The sequence below is a fragment of the Dromiciops gliroides genome, chromosome 4, assembly GCF_019393635.1.
Source record: "Dromiciops gliroides isolate mDroGli1 chromosome 4, mDroGli1.pri, whole genome shotgun sequence".
Lineage (NCBI taxonomy): Eukaryota > Metazoa > Chordata > Mammalia > Microbiotheria > Microbiotheriidae > Dromiciops > Dromiciops gliroides.
Window position 1 is genome coordinate 135,093,072 of NC_057864.1, and position 23,163 is coordinate 135,116,234.

The 23,163-nt window shown below is 34.2% G+C and overlaps 1 protein-coding gene across 1 annotated transcript in view; it reads right to left on the reverse strand.

Annotated features, from left to right (window-relative positions):
* SDCCAG8 (SHH signaling and ciliogenesis regulator SDCCAG8) overlaps window positions 1–23,163 on the reverse strand; it is a 273,954-nt gene that overhangs the window by 147,322 nt on the left and 103,469 nt on the right.

Below are 23,163 nucleotides of genomic sequence, written 5' to 3' on the forward strand. Positions count from 1 at the left end.
AAAATCAATGCAGTCACATTTTAAATCACTTTTGTCTTCAACATAAGTATAATAAATAATGATCACAAAATTTAGGCACCCTTCCTTTTTATGACAAAGGGAAATGACTTGTCCAAAATGCAGATTAGTGAGATATTTTTAAGATTGTAAAATAAAGACCCATTTTAAAAAGAAATAATGAAATAGGAAAGAAACTATCTGCTATTTCATTCCCAGACCCCTGCTTTTAATAGTGCTCCCTCCAAATACCACTATTTAAAAATTTCGCATTTCTGTATTGTGAAGTTGGCCATTTCATAAACAGGGATTTATATATGAAAAATGTATTTATTGTTTAATATTCATATTGTGAATGCCATTATGAAAAAGGTAAAATATTTTAAGATGTCTCCTGTGGTAATATAGGATATTAAAATGGAACTCAGGGCACTAAATATTAAAAGTATTTCACAAACTAGAATTTGGCCAAAACATTGGACACAAGATCTTTTAAACATCAACCAGATACAGAGATTATTGAACTAACAATCTTGAAGAAAATTAAAGGGCGTTTTAGCCATTCTTATAAAAGTTAACCTCTTTAATGTAAGAAAACTTAGCACATTCTAGTCTGTATTTTCAGAAATTTGCTCGTAATTGTCATTTAAATGTCCCCAAACAAATAATACTCAGAATAATAAAATTTGAACATGCAAGTATTAATGAGTAATTTAAATTTTTTCATAAAACCTAACAAGTATAAATAAAAAATATTTAATATGACCATTATCAAATCAATAAAATCCCAAGAGATAAATATAAAAGGAAGCTATGTTTTCTAATCAGGTAAAGAGCAAAAGCTAATTTAAACAGAGAAATGTAAGATCCATTTGGAAAAAAAAAGTCAGGATTAAGTTTAACTTCAGAGTGTTCTTGGGAGGGGGGAGAAGGAGGGAGGAAGAGAATTTGGAACACAAAGTTTTAAAAAAATTGATGTCAAAATTTGTATTTTACATGTAATTTGGAAAAATAAAATTCTAAATATTTAAAAAAAGAATGTAGGAAAGTTTTCAGGTTAAGATCATATTTTATTCAACATAAAATTCCTTGTACTAGAGAAAAAAACAGTTTAACCATAGAATTCTGCTGTAAAGTCCATTGTCAAAACCTTGATTCCTTTATTCAAATTTTAAAGTTCTGAATAATTTTTACCTATTTTATTAAGTCCATTATGCAGAGACAAGCTATGCCCATAGCATTTAATTATTTACATTTTTCTTTACTATTTCTTCTTCCTTTTATAATATGGATTCAGTTTCTCTTGAACAAAACCACAGAATAGAGGAGTATGAAATAGACTTTGTGGGCGTGAGTGAGCGCGTACGCGCGCGCACACACACACACGCACACACGCACAGGAATATTTAAAGGAACAGCATACATATACCCCTTTCATTCAGAACAGAAGCAGCAAAGAACAGCAGTAAAAGAGCTGGCTTTGGAATTAGCAGACCTGGGTTCTAGTCCCAACTCTTCCACTTAGTAGCTATGTCACAGTACGAAACTTGCTTAGTAACTCCACATCTCAGGTTCCCTATCAGCAAATAGGAATACTCACAATATGTAACTCACAGAATTTGCAAAGAGTTCTGTAAACTGTCAAGTTCCATATAAATGTGAGCTACTAACAGCTTTCCCTGCTCCCTACCTCGCTCCGCCATATTAACTATTTCTTTTTACTCTTCATTTGGGATATTAATTACAGATCCACCTTATTATTATTTATATTAAGTCTTCATTGATTAAATTAAGTAAAAATTAAGAAACTAAAAAGTATTGTAACACAACCATGTTATAACTTTAAAACTTTATAAAATAATCATTCATTCAAAAGCATTAAGCATTGCTTATATATAAAGACACTGTGTTAAAAGTAAAAGCTATGGGGAATTTTAAAAAAATTGGGCATCTAAGTGGCACAGTGGATAGAGCACTGGCCCTGGAGTCAGGAGGACCCAGGTTCAAATCTCGTCTCAGATAATTACTAGCTGTGTGACCTTGGGCAAATCACTTAACCTGGATTGCCTGCAAAAACAAAGACCCACCTCAAAAACAAAACAAAAATGAATACAGTACCTCATTCTAAAGGAGTTTACAATGAAAATGGAAAGAAAAGATTTAGACATATTAAATGGTAACAAATAATACAAGATACAATTTAAAAGTCAGATGAGTAGTATAAACACAAGTCCTATATACTTAAAGAAAGATCACTGGGATTGCAGCGATTAGTGAAGACAAGTATCTGAGGAACAACTGAAGAACAGGCAACTAAGATTGATTAATCATAGGGATACTTCAGGCATAGCTGAACTGCAGCTCAGCAAAACTATTAATGGAATTTTTTATGACATGACTGGGGACAAGAAGGACTGTGGACCATTTGATGGATTTAGAAATGACTGAATAACTGGAGCCAAAGAGCAATAATTAAAGAAAGCGGGTCAGCATAGGCAGTAGTTCATATTTTGATGACTGAAATTCAAAATAATTAATTTATTTTTGTAATCCCATTAGGTATTTTATTTTATTCATTTACAAACATTATTCTGATAACAGATCCATAGGTTTCAGCAGACTGTCAAAGGATCCATGACATACCTGCAAAAAAACCCCATTAAGAACCTTTGACATAGAGGGGGTGCCTGTAATATTCTTTCCTTCCTCACTTCAGGGACATGGAATATTTTACTTCTTTTTATACTCAGCTCAAACATGATTTTTCATCTGAAACCTTTTTGGTCCCTCCAACAGCAAATGCCCTCCTGTCTCCTAAGCTATCCTATATTCACTTAATATTTATTGTGTATATACCAATATATGAACATATGGTTTTCTTTGATAAAATGTAAGGTCCTTAAGAGTAGGGACTGCTTCATTTTTGTCTGAATTCCCAGTGCCTTGCACAAACTAGGCACTTAATGAAACCTTGTTGATTGATTGATTGATTGAATTGGAGTAGTCCAAGGCTCTATCCTTGGCATTATTTATCAATGACTTGGATGAAGGAAGAGATGGCATACTTGTCAAATTTGTAGATAAAAATTTAGGAAGGACAGCTAATGTTTTGGATGAAGGAACTGAGACTCAAAAAGGTTTCAACAGTCTGCAATGATGGGCCAAATCTAAGAGATGCTACTAAATAAAGATAAATGGAAAGGTCTACATTTGGATTGGGAAAAAATCGATTGTACAGAAATAAAAGATGGGGAGGATGTGTTTAAACAACAATTCATGTGAAAAAGGAAAAGGGATTTTGGTGGATACAAATACAATACATATCAACACCAAGGCTTGGCAGGCAAAAATAGTTAATGTCATCTTAGGCTGCATTAAGAGAGGCACTGTGTTCAGAAAAAAAGGGAGATTACAGTCTGATCAATTTCTGCCATCAGACCACATCTGAAATATTATTTTCATTTTTAGTAACCAAGTTTTGGTGCAATATTACAAGGCAGTGTTCAGAAAAAAATGGTTCATAAAAAACCAGGATGATTAGGGAACTCAAAGCTGTACCACACAACTAATTAAAGGGTATAGGGAATGTTTAGCCTTGAGAAGACTTAAGGTGACATGATAACTGCCTCCAACTATATGAAGGATCACCATGGTTAAGATGGCTTAGGTTTGCTCCTGCTGGACTACAAAGAGCAGAACTAGGAACAACTATAGAGAAGCACATTTCAACATAACATTGAAACATAAGGAAACCATTCCTAACAACTAGCTCTCTATAATGGATTGCTTTGTAAGGTACTAAGCTTCACATTTCTAGAGATCTGTGCTGCCTGGATGACCACTAGTTAGGGATGTTAGGGAATTCCTTCCTAATACAGAGTCTGTCAGTGAAACTTGAATGGGACCTTGAAGAAGTAGGTGAATTCAGGTACTACATGGAAGAGAGAGGGCATTCCAAATGGAAGGACCCAAATAAGCAAAGGCAGTTAATTGAGATGAAAATGCAAAGAACATTTTTAGACCACACTTAATAGATCAATCTCACTGAAGTAGAGGGTTTATATAAGAGAATAATTAAAGATGAAGGTTAAATTATTGAAATAAGGAAAGTATTTTAGGAGATGGTAGAAAGACCAGCTTGGCTCCATTAAGGGGCTCCAGATGAGAAGAATAGGAGAGAAAGTTGGAAAGCTATGTTGAGAACTCTATGGTGAAGGGTCTGAAATGCCAAATTAAGCATCTTACAGGATACATGGAGCTGTTTCAGGTTTTTGGATGAGAGAATGGCATGGAGAGGTAATATCTATCTTAATATCTTAGGAATATTAATCTGGAAATGTACAGGAGTACAGTATAAAGAGATTTACAGTAGTACAGATATTAAGTAATGAGAGCCTATTACTAGGACAGAAAGGAAAGGAGAGACGTGAAAGACAGTATGGAGAGAGAATAGGATTAAGTGACTAATTAAGGAGAGGAAGAACCAGGAAAGAATGAGCAGTAATGCCAACATTTTTAGCTCATTTGAGTGGGGAAAATGAACAGAAATAGGAAAATTCTAGACCAATAATTTCCCTGAAAAGGTCTACTGAAATTTCATTCTTTATAACCTTGGACCTACAATGATCACTGTCCAGACCCCATGGCTGGCAAATTTGGTGCTTGCACATGAGTAGTCCATATGTCACTGAACACTGGTAATTCAGATTGAATCATTTATATAACTGGTCCCCAATGTGACAAACTTTTCCCTGTCTGGATTTCTCAACTCAACTCAACAAATATTTATTAAGTTACCTACCAAATGAAAGTCAATGTGATAGAAGCTGGGAACACAAAACATTTTTATTCTCCAGGCTCTTTAGTCTCTCATGTCAGATACTTTGACTTGGTCCCTCATGCTCTTTCTACAGGAAAATTTTCAAATATAGTCATCTACTGAAAGAATCAGCTTCACTTGACCACCTGATGCCCTCTGAAGTACCCTGTGATGGGAAGGTTCTATTCAACTCAGTCCATCACAATCACAATTAGAGTTTATATTAATTATATTACAATATTAATTATAATACAATAAATTGTGACTTTTTTCTTTAGAACTTGGGAAATAAAATAACCATAACTTCAGCTTATATTTATAATCAAATTGAGTTGTTTTCCCCCAATATATATCAGCAGATTTATTGGCTTCTTGGGAAAAGAGTTAGCAATTTTATCTGCATTTAATTAATGAAGGGAATGAGGTGATCCCCATAGAAAGTGATTTGCCTAAGGATGCTTTCATGGGTGAGAGATGAAAACTAGAATTCAAAAGGTTACTGATTCAATTCAGTCAAAGTACTTCCTGTCCAAAATAAACTAATAATAGCTAACATTTATACAGTGTTTCAAGGTTTGTAAAGTGCTTCACATGTTATTTCATGTTAGCATTACATCTTAAAGTGCTGAATAAAAACATACCATGAAGTTTCAAATGAGAAAACCTAGAGATATTTAACAATCAAGAATTTAGAGGATAGATTATAGTCAGTTTCTTATTATCTGTGCCAGCTACAGGGATCATTGGCACAGATCACCAAAATCAGCAAATAATCTGACCAGCTGGATCAGAACTCTAGATCCACTCCCTCAGTGAGGGAAACTTGCCATGGCACCAACCCAGATGGGTGGAAGGAACTCTGCTGCCAGAAATGCCACTCTCCCATTGGCAGGATTCCCTTCTGCATCGCCCAATTGGGTCAGGACCTCATCCCTATTCCACATGGTGCCCTAGGGATAAGAGATGTGGCCCTAATAGATGATGCATGCTGAATGTGGCACACAACACATTGTACCCTAGGTGCACAATTCATCCACAACATAGAGATTGGGGTGACCTTCTTTGGGAAAACCCAATAGGGAAAATCCAGATTACAAAAAAAAAGATTTAGGAAAACATCATTCTTTTTTACACTTTACACAAATATTGGCCTTCGATTTCTTTAAACAGTGAAATAATCTAGTATACTTAAGGTATTAGGGGATTTCCAAGAATTCAATTTATAGACAACTTTTTAAGAATATGCCAACACCTACAGTATAGATCTCACAAACAAGAACTAGATATATTTCTAGAGTCATCAATGAACACACCTTTGGGATAATCATCTAACCTCTGGAATCAAAAATTCTACATTGATTTTACCTGTTTTCTTGACTTGGAAGGAAATGTCAGAAAGGAATGCATGTCTTAAGACAATTCTAGGATTGAATACTGTCTTAATACATGGAATGATTTTTAACTAAAAAGGGGAAAAAGTAGTATTTGAGAACATTTACATTCTGATAGCTTTTATTTATCCTATCTATAAACCCTTTATGATTCTCTAAAGAAATTCTCTTACAGCCTCTGAGATTATATCTTTCTTTTACAATGGGGACAAGAAATGGGGAAGAGATGTAAAGGGCAGAAAAGAAGGACTACATAAGTGGCATTTTCAAGGGAATGAACCCAAACCCTGGAATGGGGAGCAAAATAAACATCATTATTAAGGCAATATGATGGATGAAATAACAAAATTTGTAGCTACTACTATTGTAAATTTATTTCACATTAATCTATGAAGGAATTCTATGGAACTATATGAAAATCTCTATATGGTACAAGATAATGAAAATTACAACATGATAATTTAACACCTGAGAGAAAATTTTAGAAATTCCATCTAGCTTACAGGTATTGATGAAGTTGAACTCATACATTTAGTTCTTACCAATTGACATCATTACATTATTAATATATATATATTATTTCCACCCAGTCAGTGACAAAGGTTTGCTTTGTGTCTTGCCAAAGTAAATTTATTATAAATATAAATTCTTTATAATCATTTATATGAGAGTAAGTATATATCAAAGTAATAGAATGAACACTAATAACTATATATTAAATATACTTCAGAAATATCTCAAAAGCTCTCTACATAATTACCTGTCCCAATTTCCATTTGTTTCAGTCTCTAAGAAAAACATCATCCTTCTACTTTCTAAGGCCTCCCTCTCTATTTGTACCTTCAGCCCCATTGCTTCCTATCACTACTGAGAGTTTGCCCTTTTGATCATTCTCTCTTCATCCCTTTTCCCCTCGTTTCCTATTCTCCCTCTCCTTGACTGGCACAGGGAATCTCTTTGGTTGCTGATATTTGTCTTAGTTGTCCCCTTCATAGTCTCACTGCTGTGGGTATTCTATTATTCAATTATCTAATTATTATCCAATATTCCTTAAATTACTTCTTATATTCTCCTTTTAGAAAATGGTAGTTATTTACAGATGAGCCTTTGCTAAAATGATTCTTAAGGGAAAAACACCCTTTTGTTTACTGTTGTATACATAATGACAGCTAAAACAATACCTCAAATTCATAAATTCCCTCATTTTAATATTTATTGTATACGTACAAAGTTCATAGCACTATATTGAATATAATGAAACATACAAAAGTAGTAAGATATGGTTTTTGCTCTTAAGGATGGCCTAGGTCTACGGTCCTTTTTTTTTTTTTTTGGTGGGGCAATGAGGGTTAAGTGACTTGCCCAGGATCACACAGCTAGTGTCAAATGTGTGAGGCCGGATTTGAACTCAGGTCCTCCTGGCTGGTGCTTTATCCACTGTGCCACCTAGCTGCCCCTACGCCTACCTTTGGACATGGGGAAAAGACTTAGAATACAGAGACATTAAACAAAAGATAATAACTCTTAGAATAACAGAAATAAATGAGTACATATCCTAATTCAATTCAAAAACACGTATTTGTCAAATGCCTGTATTACATATAAAGTACTGGCTTAGGTGTTGAGCCTGATAAAATCCCTACTGACAAGTTACTCTGTGGACATTTATCCATTTTGAAGAAACATTTCTAGGAAAATACCTTAGGAATATTTGGATAAAGGGTTTCTTGATAAAGCCTGGGAAGACATTTTCTTGTCCTCAAGTCTCAAATACTTCATCCTTCACAACTTGGTGGAACTCTTCCAGCAACTAAGCTTTTAGTTTTATACTAGTGGAATCTAAAAATGAAAGCTTTTCCCAGGCATAAAAAGGGTATCTCCCTTTTCATCTCCATCTTTTGACAAGAACTATTCATCTTTTTCTGTTACACCCCTCCAAAGATAGATACATTAACACAGAACACCCCCCACATACATACATACATACATACACACACTTGCCAAATTGTTGGACAGGGCACTTAAATCTGACAGCATGGTTTCTCTGTAGGTTTTCTAAGGGTATAAGCATCTTCACATACAAAGCACAATGGATAGTAAAGACCAAATCTCCTACAAAGAGGCCCTGCTGGATTTTAGTTTAGTTCTTATAGTATTTATCAGAATCCCCAAACATTAAAGAATGAAAACTATCTCTTAGTCTAAGCAGGGAAAAGAACATTAAGTCCATTTTTGCTTTTAAGTAATTCAATTTTACAGATTGGGCTTAAGGTTTGATAATAAAAATAGACACTTTAGAAAGCATTTAAAATATACTTTGCAGACATTCAAAATGACAGTCATTAATAGCTTCATAAAATGCTTGGGCAGCTAGTGGTATTAGAATCAGGAAGACCTAAGCTCCAATTTGGCCTCTGACACTTAGTATCTATATGACGGTGGGCAAGTGACTTAACCCCGTTTGCCTCAGTTTCCTCATCTATAAAATGAGCTTCAGAAGGAAATGACAAATTGCTCCAGTATCTTTGAAAGAAAACCCAAATGGGGTAATGAAGAGTCAGAAGTGGCTGAAACAACTGAACAACAAAAAATAAATGTTTATTGACTTGAATTGTGAACATATGTATACACATATATACATACACATAGACAATACCTATAGAATATAAATACTCAGATCATAACATCTTAACAGTTGGAAGGAGCCATGTGACCAATTTTCCACCTGACGCAGAAATCCCCTCCATATAATCCCCAACAGAAGACAGACACAGTTATATACAATCTTGGTGGAGTTATGAACTGTTACAACTATACTGGAAAGCAATTTGCACTTATAATAAAGATGACTAAATAAACTGTATATGTCCTTTAATGCAACAATATCATTAACTAAGCTTTTGCCTCACAGAGGTCAAAGACAGAGAAGAAGGTTCGATGTATGCAAAATATTCATAGCAGCACCTAGTGTAGAAGTAAAAAACTAGAAAGAAAGTGGATTCCCATTGATTGGGGAATGGCTTAAACAAATGGGAGACTGAGAAGATGACTTCAAGGATACCTTTCAACCCTAAAGATTCTGTGATTTGAATATAATTATTTCATATAATTGCAATCTGCTTTCTAAAAGTATAGGAGAAATTCTAACTCTGCTCAGAAAATCACTAGCATCTTCATATTCTGTTATTGATGATGTTTAATCTTTTTACTCATAGAGGGCTCACTACTTCAAGAGATCATCCATCTATTGATGTACAACCTTAAGTCGAAAATGCTGAGCCTAAATCTTCCTCCCCAGCAACTTCAATACACGTTTTTCCCATAAAATCCAATCTAATCTAAAAAAAAACATTTGTTAAGTATCTACCATGTGTAAGGTGCTGTGCTACTTGCTGGAGATACAAAGGTAAGAAGAAAAATAAAAGACACAGAACCTGCCTTTAATTCTACATTATATTGGGGAGGAGGCACAAATACTACATCTATGTAGATAAGTAAAAACAAGGCAATTTGAGGAAGGAGAGAGTATGGACAATTAAGGAGAATGGAAAATACAAACCCTGTCTAAACTGACCTTTGAAAAATGATAGGGATTCTAAGAGATTACTATAAATAGAGAGTATACTCTAGGTATCAGCACAGCCCTTGCAAAGGCATTGTGGGAGATAAAAAGTGGAGTTCAGGGAAAAGCTAATGAGATAGTTTTGGTATAAAGTATATCAAGGGAAGTAATGTGATGTTAATGTGAAAAGGTAATTAGAAAGAAGATTATGGAGGTTTTTGAATAACAGAATGAGGAATTTATATTTTACACTAAAAACAATAGGGGGTAACTGAAGATTCTTGAGCTGGCAAGTGGCAAGGTTAGATGTGCCTCAATAATATTAACTTAGAAACTTTATGAAAGAAGGACTGGAGGACTGAATCAGTGGTGGCAGCAGTGACTTTCAGAGTTCTCAGCCCACAAATGGTAAAGGGATCAGACAGCTGGTCAGAAGCAAATTATAGGGGACCCTTTGCTGGAACTGAGTAAGGGACTCTGTTATATTGCCCATACATGGATCCAGGTCACAATTCTGGATGGCGGTCCCAGGGTGAGTAGGAACAATAGCACACCAAAGGTTATGATTGTGGGTGATTAGGGACCCTGGTTACAGTTACAAGTTGGAAAAAAACGCTTGTGGTTGCTCACAGACCAGAGAAAATGCCATCTTGGAAGAACTGAAAACTTACAGATCCCCAGAACTAGCTCTGAGATCAACAGCAAAAAAAGACCTGAAATTTGGAACAGTGATGCATCTTCCCCAGGAGCAGAATCCAACTTTAACATCAAGTTAAAAGTCATGTAATAGGCTAGACAATGAACGAACAACAAAAAAAGAACATGACCATAGAAAGTTACCATTGTGACAGGAAAGATCAAAACACAAAAATAGAAGACAACAAAGTCAAAACTACTATATCCAAAGGTTCAAAAAAAAATGTAAATTGGTATCAGGCCCAAAAGAGTTCCTGGAAGAAGTCAAAAAGGATTTTTTTTAAAAAAGTCAAGAAAGATAAAGGGAAAATTGGGTAAATAAATGACAGTATCACAAGAAAATAATTGGGGAAAAAAGAGTTAACAGGGGCGGCTAGGTGGCACAGTGGATTAAGTGCCAGCCCTGGATTCAGGAGTACCTGAGTTCAAATCCAGCCTCAGACACTTGATGCTTACTAGCTGTGTGACCCTGGGCAAGTTGCTTAACCCCCATTGCCCCGCAAAAAAAACCAAACCAAAACAAAACAAAACAAAAAAACCCAAAAAACAAAAAAGAGTTAACAGTTTGGTAAAAGAGGCACAGCAATATCACAACTAGGTCTATATCCCTAAGAGATAAAAAACAAGGAGGAAAAGGACCTACATGTACAAAAATATTTATAGCAGCTCTTCTGGTGATGGCAAAGAATTGGAAATTGAAAGGATACCCATCAGTTAGGGAATTGCTGAGTAAGTTGTAGTATATTTTTGTAATGGAATACTATTGTACTAGAAATGAGGAGTAAGATACTCTCAGAAAACCTTGGAAAGACTTACATGAATTGATACAAAGTGAAATGAGCAGAACCAGGAAAATGTTATACACAGTAACAGCAATATTGTATGAGGATCAACTATGAATGACTTAGCTATTCTTGGCAATATAATGATCCAAGACAATTCCAAAGGATTTATGATAAAAAACATTATCCACTTCCAATGAAAGAACCACTAGAGTCTAAATGCAGATCAAATCATACATTTTAATTTTTATTTATAATTTTATTTCCTGAAATTACATGTAAAGACAGATTTTGACATCAAATTTAAAAAAAAAAAACTTTGCGTTCCAAATTCCCTTCCTCCCTTCCTCCTCACCCCCCTTAAGAACTGAAGAAACTCAATATAATTTAGACATGTGTGGTCATGAAAATCATTTCCACATTAGCCAGGTTGTGAAAGAAAACAGACAAAACCAAAACTTCAGATAAAGGAACTAACAAAAAAAATTATGCTTCAATCTGTATTCAGATACTATCAGTTCTTTCTCTGTAGATGGAATGCATTTTTCTTAAGTCCTTCAGAGTTGTCTTGGATCACTGTATTGCTGAAAGTAACTAAGTCATTCACAGCAGATCATCTTACAATATTGCTGTTATTTTGTATACAGTACATTTCACTTTGCATCAGCTCATATAAGTCTTTCCAGGTTTTTCTGATAGCATACTGCTCATCATTTTTTATAGTAAACTACATTTATATAGTACTTTCAAGAGATATTTCCTTATAATAAATCAATGAGGATGATTATTGCAACAACAGTAATAGATAACATTTATATAGTACTTTATACCTGACGAAGAATTTTCTTCACGATAGCCCAGCAAAGTACCATTCAATCAATCCTCATCAATCAATTCTCATCTTCATCCAATCATCATCAATCTATCAATCAATCAATCTGTCAATCGGCCATTCAATCAATCAATTCAGTCAATCAGTCAAACATCATCCTCATCCTCATCCTCATCATCTTACATTGCTCTTGCCTCTGCTTCAAAATTTTTTCAGAGTTACTATTGCTAATTGTGTTTTTCTCCATCCTATTCTCTCCCCATGATATTTACTCTATTTTCTATCTTCTTTCATCCTCTCCCTCCTCAAAAGTATTTTGTTTCTGACTGCCTCCTCCCCCAATCTGCCATTCCTTCTTTCACCCCTTCCCCCTTATCTCCTTTGCCTCCTATTTCCCTGCAGGGTTAGATGGATAGATTACTCTGCCCAATTGAGTGTGTATGTTATTCCCTCTTTGAGTCAATTCTTATGAGAGTAAGGCTCACTCCCTTCCCTGCATCTCCCCCATTTTCCCCTCCACTCCATAAGCTTTTTCTTGCAAAGTATACACTTTAAAAACTTTATTTTTAAAAATTGTCTGCATTTTCTTTAACAACATGACTAATATGGAAATGTTTTTTATGATTATGCATGTATCACCTATATCAAATTGCTTCTCTATAAGGGGTGGGGGTGGGGGGAAGAGAGAGAATTTGGAACTCGAAATATTAAAAAAAGTTAAAAGTATTTTTACATGTAATTGGGGGAAATAAAATAGTTTATAGTAAACTTTATAGTATAGTTTATAGTAAATATATTACTGAGAAGAAGAAAAGCAGGACTGAAGAAAAACTGGAAATAAGATCAATTAGAAGGCTATTTCAGTAGTCCAGGAGAGAGATGATCAGAGACTTAGTCAAGGTCATGGCCAGAGGGGTGAAGTGGACATTTTAGAAAAGCTATTCCTACTCTCTTCTATTTGATAGCCACACAAAATCAAAGCTCCACTACATATTCCTATCTTCTTTATTGCATTTTATATACTTAAAGACAGTTACCAATAAACATTTCTAATTCCTTCAACTACTGCTCTTACAACAAAGTTTCCACATTCTTCAATATTTCTGTTGCCTGCTTCTAGACATAAGACCATGACATTATTCTCCCAAGGTAAATTAAGGCTCTAAAGCAGAATACAATATTCCATATCTTCTAACAAGTATAAAATATAATGGAATAATTACTTCCCCTTGTTCTGGACACCACATGTCATTAATGTAGGCTAAATATGCATTTAGCTTTTCTGGAAACACTCCATACTGTTTATTCATATTGAGCTTGTAGCCAACTAAAATTTCCATGTGAAAAATTTCCTGTTAAGTATGGGCAAGTTAAGTCTCCTTTATTTTGTATTTCTATAACTCATTTTGTTAAGCTTATATGTTTAAACATAACTTTACATTTATCTTTGTTAAATTTCCCATTTTAACCTTTGGGATTTTTTTGAATCTTAATTCCACCATCCAATAATATTAGCTATTCTTCCTAGCATTATGTCATCTGAAAGCATATAATCATGTATTCTAAATCTTAATCCAAGAATTGACAAAATATGGCCAAACACAGTCTTGAAGAACTTTATTGTAGTGATCTCAATAAAATATATTGAGTATTACTATCCAATTATACAACAATACAGTCTAAGGTTTTCCTTTTCAAGAATACAGATTTAAAACTGAAAGAAATCTCAGAGGCTAACACAATCCTCTCACTTTTTACATGAGGAAAACTGAGGCTCTGTCTGAGACATTAAATTACTTCCAGGGCAACACAGCTAGTAAATGTTATGGGATAGATTTGAATCTGAGTCTTTCTGACTCCAGGTTCAACATTTTACCCACTTTGGCCACTACATTCTCTGTCATATGCCTCACAGCAACTGAAGTGTCAGAAATATTGTGTAAAGCATCCCCTTGATCTTCCATTATAGTAATGTTATAAATCATAGCGTGTATATATATATGTATATATATGTATATATATGTATATATAATATATATATGCTGTCCATTTGTCCTTTTTTATAAGAATATAACATTACTTATAGCATTGCTATCTGTGTATGTGAACATAAGGACAGCTAGGGGGCTTTACTCGGGAAAACTCATCTTTCTGAGTTCAAATCTGACTTCAGACACTCACTAGCTGTGTCACTTAACTCTATTTGCCTCATTTTCCTAATTTGTAAAATGAGTTGGAGAAAGAAACAATAAACCAGTACAGTAGTTTTGCCAAGAAAACTCCAAATGGGGTGACAAAAAGTTGGACATGACTGAAAAATGAATGAACAGTGATAACAATAATTTGAACATAAACATAAATAGATTTTGAATAACAAGTGAATACTACATATAACACAAATTCTGTCCCATGACTTTCAGCCACAGCCAATATTTGTGAAAATGACTTTTGGGATAGTGATTCACTAAATTTCTACCCCAATGTGTCACTATTATATTGTCACAACACTATTCAAAAAGCTATTCCAATGGAATCCAAACTCTGACAAGTCCAACTAAGTTGAAAAGGCTTAAAGTACAGGGTTGTTGACAGATCCTGTCTGTGTTCCCAAGACCAGCCTTGCTAATTTTGGAGACACTCAGCACTAGGAGGCTAGACACTAGTTAATGAATTATTTTGACCTCAAAAATTCTAAACTCTCTACTAATGTGGAGGTGTTAAGACCCACTAAGTATTGAAGAAAGAAGAGTATGACAAAACATCATTTGGCTTTTTTTCCCTCTTCAAAAGAAGTTTAGATCAGTATGACAATCATGGTCCCAAAATAATAATTTTCCTTTTGAAAAATAAAAATATAGTCATTGAGAATTCCAGGTCTTTTTAATTTATGAAGCTCTCAACAGAGATTGCTTATAGGTCCTAAGAGTCATGTAAGAGAAAAGCCTGTCTTGTATCTACCATGGAATGGGAAAGGGGTAGGGCCTCAGCTGCTACTACATGTTTTTATGATCTGTATCAGTTTTAAATTAAAACACTTACTTTTATAGAATTTAATTATATTTAACTTTAAAAATCAGATTAGACCTGAATCAAACTGTTAATGGCTTTTTGGAGGCCATTTCAAAAGTAGCAATCTCATTATAATAGTGACATTCAAAAGAAAAATAAAATACAATGACATTCCCCTGAAATGTACATGAAAGAAAAACAGAACTTTTCTAAAGGGGGACAAAAAGAGGATGACAACAGAATTCCCAGTCTTTTACAATACCAAGAAATTGTTTCATGTGTTTGCTTTTTCTCATGAAAGGGGAATAATCCCATTAATGTCCAAGTAGAACTATTCTTAAGGAAAAAATGTCCTATAACTGTCTCTTCATCAAATCCCAGGGAAAATGATGATATCACACTAAAGGAAGTGGTATTTTTAGTGGTCAGTTTTCATCTGGCATCTTGGAAACAAGATAAGGTAAGGGGGAAAGAAGGTTGGATTTGAGCCAGAAAGAAACCAGGTTTTGTATCCTGGCCCTGATATTTACTAAGACTGTGACCATGGGTAAATCCATTAATCTTTCTCTGATTCTCAATTTCCTCATTATAAAATGGTGGTAATAACCTCATAGATTCAGAGGTAATCTAGTCCAACTCCCTCATTTCAGAGATGAGGAAAAATCGGCCCAGAGAGATTATGTGATCAGTAAAAACAAACACACACACACACACACACACACACACACACAGAGTAATACCTATAGTACTTAAATCACAGGTTTGTTTTGTATACACACATACATACATATAATATCCAAATGTTTTAGAAATTTCAGCTACTAAAAGTACCCAAATTAGATTAATTAAGATTGGGGAGGAGGGAAGCAATGAAAGCACCCCCACACTAATGTTCCTTTTTCAAAAGACTCTATCCTTTTCCAGGGAAGAGTGCAAACAGAAAAACAAGCAATGCTTGGTTCATAGGACACATTTGTCCTTCATAGACATCAGGTACCCGAGCTGCTATAAAACCACCTTCTCTTTAGCTATGTACAAACAGAGGTTCTTCTATGCGTTGGATAGTGGTTCTGCTATAATTGCCTCCACTCCACAGAAATAGCCAGAAAGTGCATCAATCACTAGATCTAGAGTCACAAAGGCCCATGTTCAAAAGTATCCTCAGACTCTTATTAAGCTGTGTGATCATGGGAAAGTTTTTTTTAACTTTTGCCTCAGTTTCCCCATCAGTAAGATGTAAATAACAATAACATCTGGCTCAGAATTGTTGTAAAGATCAAATAAGAAAATGTTCTGAAAGCACTCTGAAAACTGGAAAGTCTGACATAAATGTTGCTGCTGTTGTTATTATTTCTATATTCTATACAGTGGGACTATTGGAAGAGAGGCGAGATTTAGAGAATGCTTCTTCATATGGAAGGAATACTGGGTAACTAGGTAGTACAGTGGAGAGAGCCTTGGGCCTGGAGTTGGGAAGACCTGAGTTAAAATCTAGCCTCAGATACTTACTAGATATGTGACCCTGAGCAGTCACTTAACCTCTGCCTCAGTTTCCTCAAGTATAAAATGGGGATAATAATAGCACCTAACTTCCAGGATTTTTGTGAGGATAAAATGAGATAATATTTATATAGATCTTTACAAGTCTTAAGGATAAGGGTTAAGATAAGATAGATGGGAAGGAGAATGAAGGGGAATAAATATTTCTAGAGGGCATATTTTGTGCCTGTCAGTGTACAAAATGATTTACAAATATGATTTCATTTGATACAACAATCCTGGGGTAGGTGCTATTATTATACCTATCTTACACTTGAGAAAACTGAGATTGACAGAGGTTAAGTGACTTGCCCAGGGTCACATAGCTGGTCAGTGTCTGAGGCTTCATTTGAACTCAGATCTTCCTGACTCCAGACCAAAGACCACCTAGTTGCCTCAAAGCAAAGGAATGGAAACCTATAAAGAATAAAAGAAATTTGAGAGGGAAAATAACCCAGAAAGGAAACCCAAAGGGAAAATTTTAAGATTCACATAAGGCATAAGAAAACAATTCCATAATTTATTATTGCCTCTAACTAAACATTCTATCCAAGTCCTTAATGCTCAAATTAATAAATATTTTAATGCACCCCACCAAAACAAAAATATTTCTCCCTATGAATCCATGCCAAAAGAGCAAACTCAACAATTGGTTTATTTGGCATTATATTTTTTTTCTCAATTTAGCACTTACTGGAAAATAAAAGAGAATGGAAATTATCGTGAACCTATTATAACATTATTATTCAGCTCTGGTATAAATTAAATTCAGTATCATGATTTTAGTAGGGAGGCACCCATAATCATTTAATTATAAAATTTCCAGTATTCTTGTCAAATAAAATCCAATCAAACATATTCTTATGGTTTGCTATGCTATGTAATGATTTAGCTTCATTATCTATAGAACCACTGACTTACTCAATTCAACTGAAAATGAGTCACTAAAATTAGTCAAGAAATATTTATTAAGCACCCACTATGTTTCATGCCCTGTGCTATGTATGTATGATAAAAAGGTAAAAATACAGTATGCTCAAGAAGCACACTTTCTAATTGGCAGGTTAATATGCAAACAACTAAGTAGCAAAAGATAAACAAGATAAGTTTGTGCTATTGATAGGACAATAATAGTATTGTGGAGGATCAGAAAAGGCTTCTTGCAGGTTAAACCAAATCAAATATGAAAATAACTAGTCCTTTTTCCAAAGGCAATGCTGTCATGGCTAATACAATTAGCAACCTATAAAATTTCTCTCTATAAATTAGCAGGATTTTAAAAAAAGAATTGAATAAATCATTACAGAATATGTAAATGATGCTGTTAATATAATTAATAAATGAAAGTACATAAGTAACAAAATGTTTTATCAAATACAAAACTTGAAAATGTGTTCATGTATACATATACATAAAACAATTTCTTAAAATTAGAAAAATTAAAAAATGTTTCTTTTCCCAAGATAAATTCTATTTTGCAACAGGTGAAATAAAAACATACTTACACATGAGAAATGTATTACTAATTACAGGTTTTGGAATATACATTTGATCTTTTTTATTGCTGAATAGATTTATAAAATTTTATATTGAGGTTAAACATCCTTAAAGGGGAACTACTCCAATTTCTATATTAATCACTCAATTGTAAAGTAGAAAAGTGTCTCAAATGATGTGATTATTATACATGAGGTATAATGTTTATCATATAAAATGCAGTTATTTCCAGTTTTCTACAAATAATGTCCTTTAAAAGTAAACATAATTAAAGTAATAAGAACCAAATGATTATGTGCCCTATTAGAGTTAAATAAGGATTACTGATTGTTGTAAAAATAACAATAAATAGCAAAAGGGACATTAGCAATATTGTCCTATGAATATTCTAACTGTAAACAGTGTTGCTGTTTTACCATCATGTAAGAAAAACAACTTTAAGGAAAAAGATGGAGTCTCTTTTCAGTGCACCTGAAGTTCTGGAATATTTTCTTAAACTTTGTTTTGTAATAATTAAATATATTGATTTAATATTCTTTTTCAGATCAAGTAGATTAGAAATCAAGTACTGGGAAATACCAATTAAAATTTTATATGGTGACATGAATCCTAAAGCCATAATAGTTTGAGCTCATTTGATATCTAATTTCCAAAGATTCTAACACACGTTATCAATATAGTCCCTAGAGGTCCTTTTCCTTAAATACTATATGCACACATCATTCACACACATATATACAGATAGATATATACATATTATATCTAAAGACATGTGTATATATACAAACCCTATATTTAGTGGATATATACATACATATATACACATTTGTGTGAGATAATACATGCGTATACACATACTTTTTAAAACAAAAGCATCAAGAATATAGATTTGCCTATGTTAAAGCTTTGTAACATGGGATTCTTTTCACCAACTGCAATAGCTCTCTTTTTTGGAAATGGAGGATCAAGGATTTTAAGACTCAAAAAAGGCCTTAGAGATTATCACCCAGTGTTGGCAAGATGTCAGTCATTTGCCTAAGGTTAGTAGCATTGTCAGAACTAGAACCTATGCTTTCCCATTACTGGTAATTTCTCATAAATGTTACTAATTTATCCTCAGTGGCTTTATCCTAAAGAAGAAAGTATTTTAACTCTTCACTGAGCCACATTCAAAGTACTGATTATAGAGATCCCTATCTATTTTCCCTGAACTTCACAATGCATTCTAAAACCGCTTCACATTTTAAAAAATCGGAATCAAGATGAGATCAAGTGCCTTTTATTTACATCCCTTTCCTGCTGCTACTTACAGGTGCCTGGTTAAATATAATGTCAGTGCTTCTCTTTTGACTGTAAAATTCAATCTACACCACTTCCATTGTAATAACAGAAGTGTCTCCTAGACAATAAGACCTCTATTTGAGACATTCATTTGAAAATGTAGAATATCCAAACTACTGAAATTATGCCTCTGCTGAGCTTACCTTCCAGATTCCATTCCTTTAAGCTGCTATTAAGTGAGACAAGATTGGTCTTCTTCCACTGGAAAACTGGACAAGTTACCCTTATTTTGTTGGAAGGTTTCACCAATACTAATGAGATGTTCATTTGTGAAGAAGAAACAGCAAAAATTTAATAAAAAAAAAGATTTATTTTTAGGGCCATAAGTGATTGGGGGGGAAAACCCTTCTGTACTAAGATGTACTGAAACATGGCATACGTGATCTCACCTTATAGGGAATTTTTAGAAAATTCACTTTAGCTCTGCGTTATATAAATATTTCTGCACATTCCATTCTGGGAACTCAGATATTTTTCACCTAAAGTTAAAAAAATGAACTTTCCCCATAAATTGATTTAACAATGTCAATAATCATGGCTCTTTCTATATTGCGTCTCCTTAGCTCCAAAGCAACTTTCCACCTCAATCTAAACTAGGAAACTAAAGCCATCTATCTATCCACTGAGAGGCCTTACCAATGTTCCAACTACTTCTTTCTTCCTAATATTTTTTTAAAAGTTTAACAGCACTCCAATTAGACATTTATTTAACCTATATCACTCAGTTCCAAATGGGAATAAGAAAGACAATGTCTTAATTACTTAAGACAATGTTGGTAGGTGGTTGTGAAGGACAGGCAGTAGCAGATGAACTGTGACAACAACAATAATAGTGATAGCATTGGATCAGACCTATGATTTCACTGCTGTATGGAACTCAGAGAAGAAACTTCTACCTATGCTCATAGAATCCTACATAGTAGTTTATGTAGACTTTTTTCTTTTTTAAGTGAGGCAATTGGGGTTAAGTGACTTGCCCGGGGTCACACAGCTAGTAAGTGTTAAGTGTCTGAGGCTGGATTTGAACTCAGGTACTCCTGACTCCAGGTCGGTGCTCTATCCACTGTGCCACCTAGCTGCCCCTGTAGACTTTTCTTGTAGCTTATGTAGTCTTTTTTTTTTTTTCAGGGCAATGAGGGTTAAGTGACTTGCCCAGAGTCACACAGATAGTAAGTGTCAAGTGTCTGAGGCCAGATTTGAACTCAGGTCTTCCTGAATCCAGGGCCAGTGCTTTATCCACTGCGCTAGCTAGCTGCCCCCATAGCTTATGTAGTCTTAAAGAGTTCCCTTAGATATTAAGGGGCTTGCCTATGGTCCCATAAGCAATATATGTCAGAAATCAAACTTGAGGGGCAGCCAGGTGGCTACAGCACAAGATGTAGAGCCAGGAAGAACTGAGTTCAAATCCTACCTTAAATAGTAATAGCAGAGTGACCTAGGACAATTATCTTAATGTTTCTCAGCCTCAGTTTTCTCAGTTGCAAAAGGAGATTAATAATAGCATCTCTTTCAAGGGATTGTTGTGAGGGTAAATGAGATGATGTATGTAAAATGCTTTGAAAATTTTAATGTGCTATATAAACGTTAGCTGTTATTATCATCATTATTATTATTCCTGACTCTGAGGTCAGATCTTTACTATGCTACAATGATAATTCATATATATATACTTATCACTTTAAGATTTATGTATCACACTAACCAAAATCATATGATTATTTCAATAGATTCAGAAAAAAGCTTTTGACAAAATACAGCACTCATTCTTATTAAAAACACTAGAGAGCATAGGAATGAATGGAGTTTACTTTAAACTGACAAGCCATATATACCTAAAACCATCAGTAAGCATTATATGTAATGGAGATGTCAGAGGCATTTTTTTTTTTAGTGAGGCAATTGGGGTTAAGTGACTTGCCCAGGGTCACACAGCTAGTAAGTGTTAAATGTCTGAGGCCGGATTTGAACTCAGGTACTCCTGACTCCAGGGCCGGTGCTCTATCCACTGAGCCACCTAGCTGCCCCAAGGCATTCTTAATAAGATCAGGAGTGAAACAGGGATATCCATTATCACCTCTTTTATCCAATATTGTACTAGAAATGTTAGCTTTAGCAATAAGAGAAGGAAAAGGAATTGAAGGAATTAGAATAGGCGATAAGGAAACAAAACTATCACTCTTTGCAGATGATATGATGGTATGTTTAGAGAATCCACTAAAAAACTACATCAAAAAATTAACAACTTTAGCAAAGTTTCAGGATATAAAATAAATCTATATAAATCATCAGCATTTCTATATATGACCATCAAAGCCTAGCAGCAAGAGATAGAAAGAGAAATTCCATTTAAAATAACTGTAGACAATATAAAATATGTGGTAGCCTACTTGCCAAGACAAATCCAGGAACTATATGAACACAAATACAAAACACTTTTCACACAAATAATATCAGATCTAAATAATTGGAAAGATATCAATTGCTCATGGATAGGCTGAGCTAATATAATAAAAATGACAATTCTACCTAAATTAATACTTATTCAGTGCCATACCAATCAAACTACCTAAAAAATATTTTATAGAGATAGAAAAAATAACAACAAAATTCATCTGGAGGAACAAAAAAAGGTCAAAAATATCAAGGGAACTAATGAAAAAAATTGCACATGATGGTAGGCTAGCTGTACCAATTCTAAAGCTATACTATAAAGTGGCAGTCATCAAAACTATTTGGTACTGGCTAAGAAAAAGAATGGTGGATCAGTGGAAAAGGTTAGGTACAAGAGAAACAGTAGTAAATGACTATAGTAATCTACTGTTTTGATAAACCCAAACACTCCAGCTTCTGAGATAAAAACTCACTATTTGACAAAAACTACTAGGAAATCTGGGAGATAGTATGGCAGAAACTAGTCACAGGCCAACATCTTACACTGTATATTAAAATGAGGTCAAAATGGATACATGATTTAGACATATAAGGTGATACCATAGGCAAATTAGGAGAGGAAGTAATAGTTTACCTCTCAGATCTGTGGAGTGGAGAATTTATGACCAAACAAGATAGGGAACATTATGAAATGCAAAATGGATCATTTTCATTACATTCAATTAAAAGGTTTTTGTACAAACAGAAGCAATGCATCCAAAATTAGAAGGGAGGCAGAAAGCAGGGAAACAATTTTTACAGCCAGTGTTTCTGATAAAGGCTTCATTTCTAAAATATAGAGAGAACTGAATCAAATTTATAAGAATACAAGTCATTCCCCAACAGAGAAACGGTCAAAGTATACGAACAGGCAGTTTTCAGATGAAGAAATCAAAGCTATCTATTGCCATATGAAAAAAATGCTCCAAATCATTATTGATTAGAGAAATGCAAGTTAAAATAACTCTGAAGTACTACCTTATACCTACTGGATTGGCTAGTATGAGAAAAAAGGAAATAATGTTGGAGAAGATGTGGAATAATCGGAACATTAATGCATTGTTTGTGGAGTTGTAAACCATTTTGGAGAGCAATTTGGAACTATTGCCCAAAGGACTATGAGGCTCTGCATACCCTTTGACCCTGCAATACCACTACTAGGGCTGTATCCCAAAGACATCATTAAAAAAGGGAAAAGGACTCACCTGTACAAAAATATTTCTAGCAGCTTTCTTTGTTGTGGCAAAGAATTGGAAATTGATGGAATG